The sequence below is a fragment of the Bos indicus genome, chromosome 17, assembly GCF_029378745.1.
Source record: "Bos indicus isolate NIAB-ARS_2022 breed Sahiwal x Tharparkar chromosome 17, NIAB-ARS_B.indTharparkar_mat_pri_1.0, whole genome shotgun sequence".
In the NCBI taxonomy this organism is placed as follows: Eukaryota; Metazoa; Chordata; class Mammalia; order Artiodactyla; family Bovidae; genus Bos; species Bos indicus.
In genome coordinates, this window is record NC_091776.1 from 26156239 (window position 1) to 26162915 (window position 6677).

The 6677-nt window shown below is 37.2% G+C and overlaps 1 pseudogene; it reads right to left on the minus strand.

The window, feature by feature from the left end:
* Positions 1-5316: 5316 nt before the first annotated feature.
* Positions 5317-5489, minus strand: LOC139176869 (U1 spliceosomal RNA; annotated as a pseudogene).
* Positions 5490-6677: the final 1188 nt, after the last annotated feature.

A 6677-nucleotide genomic window follows, 5' to 3' on the forward strand; every position in this document is an offset into this window, starting at 1 on the left:
GTTCCAGAGGTCTTTAAGACTTTTTTTCTTTCATTCTTTTTTCTATATTCTGTCTGTCGCAGTAATTTCCACCATTCTGTCCTCCAGGTCACTTAACCATTCTGCATCAGTTATTCAGCTAATGATTATTTCTAGTGTATTGTTGGAGAAGGCAATGGCACCCCACTCCAGTACTCTTGCCTGGAAAATCCCATGGGCGGAGGAGCCTGGTGGGCTGCAATCCATGGGGTTGCAAAGAGTCGGACACGACTGAGTGACTTCACTTTCACTTTTCACTTTCATGCATTGGAGAAGGAAATGGCAACCCACTCCAGCATTCTTGCCTGGAGAATCCCAGGGACAGGGGAGCCTGGTCTGCTGTCTATGGGGTCGCACAGAGTCGGACATGACTGAAGTGACTTAGCAGTAGCAGCAGTGTATTGTTAATCTGTTTATTTGTTCTTGAGTTCTTAAGTCTTTGGTAAACATTTCTTGCATCTTCTCAATATTTACCTCTATTCTTTTTCTGAGATCCTGGGACACCTTCACTATCATATTCTGAATTCTTTTTCTGGGAGGTTGCCCATCTCCATTTCATCCGACTGTTTTTCTGGGTTTTATCTAGTCCCTTCATCTGGGACAAAATCCTATGCTTTTTTTCATACTGGCTAATTTTCTGTGGATTTCCCTGGTGGCTCAGATGGTAGAGAAACTACCAACAATGTGAGAGACCCAGATTCAATTTCTGGGTAAGGAAGATCCCCTGGAGAAGGGAACTGAAACCCACTTCAGTATTCTTTCCTGGAGAATTCCACGGGCAGAGGAGCCTGGTGAACTACATTCCATGGGGTCGCAAAGAGTCTGACATGACTGAGTGACTTACACATAAACACAACTTTCTGTGATATGATTTTGATTCTAATTGTTGCAGGCTTGTGGTTCTTCTTGCTTCTTCTTCCCACCCTCTGGTGGATGAGGCTGAGAGGCTTCTATACGCTTTTTGATGGGAGGGACAAGGTGGAAAAAACTAGATCTTGCTCTAGTGGGTAGGGCTGTGCTTGTTCCTCCTGAGGTGACCCAGTCTATGGGCTCTATGGTAGGGTTAATGGTGACCTCCAAGAGGATTTGCACCAAAAAGCCCCTTCCAGGACTGCTGATGCCAATACCCTGTTGCCACAGTGAGACACTGCCCACTCACACCTCCGCAGGATACCCTCCAACACTAGCAGATAGGTCTGGTTCAGTCTCCTGTAGGATCACCGCTCCTTTCCCCTTGGACTTGTGCACCAGATTTTGTCTGTGCCCTATAGGGGGGAGTCTCTGTTTCCCCTACTCCTGTGGAAGTCCTGTAATCAAATCCCACTGATCTTCAAAGTCAGATTCCCTGGGGATTCTTGGTTCCTTTGCCAGGTCCCCAGGCTGGGAAGTCTGACATGAGGCTCAAAACCTTCACAATAATGAGGGAACTTCTTTGGTATTATTGTTCTCCAGATTGAAGGCTGCCCCCTCGTGGGGTATGAGATATAATTTTGATCATGTTTGCACTCCTCCTACCATCTCATTGCAGCTTATTTGTCTTTGGATATTGGGTATCTTTACTTGGTGGGTTTCAGTGTCCTCCTGTCCATGGTTGTTCAACAGCTAGCTGTGATTTTGGTGCTCTTGCAGGAGGAGATGAACACACATCCTTTTACTCTGCCACTTGAACCAGAAGCCCTATTATTGACAGTATTGTAAATGAAAATTTTAAATTTCTCTTTCTTAGTTTGTTGTCAGTATTTTGAAATGAACGTAATTTCTATATATTGATTTATGTCCTACTAATCTGATGAATTTTTAAATTAGTTTTAACAGGTTTTCAGAGGAGTCTTTTGGGTTTTCTATATATAATATTGTGTCATTTGCAAGTAGAAACAATTTTACTTCTTTCTTTACCACTAAAATGCTTTGTATTTATTTTACTGCCTAACAGCTCTGGAGATTCCAGTACTCTTTTGATTAAAAGTGGTGGAATATGCAACATCTTATTTCTGTCTTAAAAGTTTTCATTTTTCACCATTGGGTATGTTAGTGTAGGTTTGTCATATATGGCTTCTATTATGTTGAGGCACAATACATTCCCTCTATACCCATTCTGTTGAGAGTTTTTATTTTAAATGGATTTTGAATTTTGTCAAATACTTTATCTGCATCTACTGGTATGGCCATATAAATTTTATCCTTGATTGTGTTAATGTGGTGTATCACATTCCTTGATTTGGGAATTTTGAACCATGCTTGCATCCCTGGAATAAATTTCACTTCATTTTGTATGATCCTTTTGGTGTACCGTCAAATTTGATTTATTACCATTCTTTATTTTTGTATAACATATAGCCTATGGTTTTTAGTGTTGCTTTTTAAAAATGGATTAACTAGTTTAAAATCTATTTTAAAAAGTGTTATGTGAACAGATACTCACACCCTTCACTCCCCTCAAAAAATCTCTTACAGGAGTCTGACTCATAAATCCAATTTGTCAGCATTTTTATTAGCTTATGTTTATCACTTCCTTCGGAACCACTCTGTTTTATTTTCTAATAAATCTGTCTTTTAACTTTTATACTCACTTATTGCTTTTATATGATAAATGTTTAAATTATCTGACTACAGTAACAATTATGTCTGACAAATGTATTTGGGGACAAAACATTCAACTTTTGGCATACAAATAAGAAGTGGGAGAAGAAATCTGTAAGTGTGTGAGACAGCACTAACCCCACACATGGGCCCCACCAAGGGACAGGTAATTCAGAGCAGCTGTTGAACAGGAGTTGGGAAGACATTCTACAGTATTTTCTACCTTAGATGCATACATGGAAGAAATACATATAACATAATAAAAATATGTAAAATAAAAATTTTACCAGAAGTCAAAAAAAAGCAGAGAGTAATAAAATGAAGTGTAAAAAAACAAGAGACTGATGGCGTGGGGCATGCTTTTTTGGGCAATTAACTGCAACCTGTTCAAAGGTGCCAATTATAGCATAGTTTGCCTACCTACCATTACTCTGACCAAAGCATTTTTTGAAGATGTGGAAAAGTCTGACTTATGTAGAATAGCAATTATCTTTTTGTAAAAGATAAATTTAGACACCTGAAAGTATATATACATAAAAACTAACACATAAAACTATTTTCTTTAAAAAAGGCATGTATTACTGAGTCAAATATTGCAAATAAAAATTAATTAATTTCTTAAAGTACCTACAGAGATGATCTTTCATTTTCTCAATCCTTCAATTACCACTTTAACATGGCAGGTTAACAAGTGGAAGACTGACAGTTAATAATAACAATGAAAACTTTTGTGTCAAATTTGATGAAAATCATACTTAATTTACAGTTTTAAAGATGAAAAAATAAAAGAAAAATAATTGTGTGAAAAGAAAAAAGAAAACATAGAACATAAAATCATTATTGGTATCATTGGTTAAGAATTTGTTGCTAATTACTGGAGAAGGAAATGGCAATCCACTCCAGCACTCTTGCCTGGAAAATCCCATGGACAGAGGAGCCTGATGGGCTACAGGCCATGGGGTCGCAAAGAGTTGGACACGATTGAGCGACTTCACTTTCACTTAGATTCAGAGGTAGCATCTATACAAAAGAGATTGTGCTGTTGTTATGGTAAATGTCTTTTAAAACTGAAGTAGAGAGTAAACACTCAAACATTTTTTAAAAATCTGAATTTTAAAAGGTCTATGTTTGAACACCTTTATAAAGAAACTGACAGGTATAGATTAAATAAATCTAGAAAGAGTTTACCTTTAAAACTGCAAGTATTAATTTTGTAATACTGAATTTCTTATAATGAAAGCAAAGGAAATCTGAGACATAATACACTTTAAGAAATATCTTTGTATAATATTTATGGGAAAAATTTAAATCTAAATAATATGGCATGTGATTAGTTAATACAGATTATTGAGATTATATGTTTTATTAATTATTCTGTAATGGAACTCCAATACTTTGGCCACCTGATGTGAAAAACTGACTCATTGGAAAAGACTCTGATGCTGGGAAAGACTCAAGGCAAGAACAGCAGGGGACATGTGGCATGCATTACCACATTTGATAATCTCATATACCTCATGAAATATGGACAATTTATTGAAAAGAAAACTGGATAAGTTAAAAGATTTTTTTTCAAGTGAATACAAGCAGGTTTGTGTTAGTTGTTCAGTCATGTCCAACTCTTTGTGACTCCATGGTCTGTCCATGGAATTCTCTAGGCAAAAATACTGGAGAGTAGTAAATAAACCAAAGCTCAGGTTTTTATCTTTATAAGTTTAGATGGTCTGGCATTGTGCCTGAATTGTCTCACCTTAAAAGTTGCATTTGTAAGGCTTTGTTTTCTTTAGAAAACCTTCTCAAACTTAATTGTGCATGTGACTCATTGTGAGTTATTAATAAAAGTGGACACTTTGGTCGTGACCCTAGAGAGCCTGAATCTGTAAGTTCAGATTGAGACCCTGGTTGAATGACGAAATCATTCACAGGGAGTTCTCTCATTTATGTAGAGAAGGGTTGAACAAGAAGACTTAAGATGTCTCAAGAACTTATCTTTTACTTTAGACTCTTGGCTAACTTTTGAGTTTGAGTAAACACATGGAAATTGCCTACTTTAATATTTTAAGTCATAAAAACCTTGGTCTTAAACCAACTTTCTTTTGTATAAATTCTACCTTGACCTAATAAAGGAGCAGTTCTAGATCTACAAAGGAATTACCCGTTCTAATGTCAGTGATAACCTTTTCAGTATGACATACAAATATCAGAACCATTTAAGTTGGCCACACCAAAAAGTCCTTACAGAAATGAATAAATTGTGGGAATAAAGCTTTATTTGGGCAACATAGAAAATGTTTACCAAGAAATAAGAATATGTTCAAGGTAAAATTTACTCATACATGACCACTGGAAAAACCATAGCTTTGCCTAGATGGCCCTTTGTCAGCAAAGTAATGTCTTTGCTTTTTAATATGCTGTATAGGTTGGTCATAGCTTTTCTTCCAAGGAGCAAGGGTCTTTTAATTTCATGGCTGCAGTCACCATCTGCAGTGATTGCGGAGCCCAAGAAAATAAAGTCTCTCATTGTTTCCATTGTTTCCCCATCTATTTGCCATGAAGTGATGGGACTGGATGCCATGATCTTAGTTTTCTGAATGTTGAGTTTTAAGCCAACGTTTTCACTCTCCTCTTTCACTTTCATTAAGTTCACTTAGTGATTCTTCACTTTCGGCCATTAGGTGGTGTCATCTGCATATCTGAGGTTATTATTTCTTTTCCCCACAGGGGAAAGCGCGAACGCAGTCCCCCACCACCACAAATTATGCAGTCGAGTTTCCCACATTTGGGGAAATCGCAGGGGTCTGAGGTTATTGATATATCTCCCAGCAATCTTGATTCCAGAGTGTAATTCATCCAGCCCAGCGTTTCTCATGATGTACTCTGCATATAAGTTAAATAAGCAGGGAGACAATATACCCCTTTCCTGATTTGGAATCAGTCTGTTGTTCCATGTCCGGTTCTAACTGTTGTTTCTTGACCTGCATACAGATTTCTCAGGAAATAGGTCAGGTGGTCTGGTATTCTTATCTCTTTAAGAGTGTTTCACAGTTTGTTGTGATCCACACAAAAACTCAGGCGTAGTCAATAAAGCAGGAAAAAAAAGAAATAGATGTTTTTTTCTGGAACTGTCTTGCTTTTTCAATGATCCAACGGATGTTGGCAATTCGATCTCTGGTTCTGCCTTTTCTAAATCCAGCTTGAACATCTCGATGTTCATGCTTCATGTACTATTGAAGCCTGGCTTGGAGGATTTTGAGCATTACTTTGGCTGAGCACTGAAGCATTGATGCTTTTGAACTGTGGTGTTGGAGAAGACTCTTGAAAGTGCCTTTGACTAGAAGGAGATCAAACTAGACCATCCTAAAGATTTGAAGCTAAAACTCCAATATTTTGGCCACCTGTTGCGAAGAACTGACTCATTAGAAAAGATCCTGATGTTGGGAAAGATTGAAGGCAGAAGGAGAAGGGGATGACAGAGGATGAGATGGTTGGACGGCATCACCAACTCCATGAACATGAGTTTGAGCAAGCTCCAGGAGTTAGTGTTGGACAGGGAAGCCTGGTGTGCTGCAGTCCATGGGGTCGCAAAGACACAGACATGACTGAGAGACTGAACTGAACTGAAAATTTACTCAGATGACAGTTTTACCTAGGACAAATATAATTCCCCTCACTTAATGTTCAGTTCATTACGTTATAAACTTAACAGTAATAAATCAGTAGTAGAAATTTGTTTACCACCTTCCTAGTGATAAAAAGATTTTTTGATAAAAAATTTCCTGCTTGGTTTTATTATATATTTCATATTTTAGGACATATGTCTATTTCTGTGCTTTCAGTGCTTAACAAATCTCTCACTTTTACATTTTACAATTGCCAACCATTTTAATTTCTTTACTAGAATATTTAATAAGCATCTATGCAAATAATTTTAGATTTCAATGTTTCATAAAGATCAGTCTTTCAGTATTCATATCTAAGTATTGATCTTTCTTTGATTATCATATTCCAGATTTGAACTTGCTTCATTATTATTTAGGCTTCCTAGGTGACACTAGTGGTGAAGTGACTTCCTGCCAAAG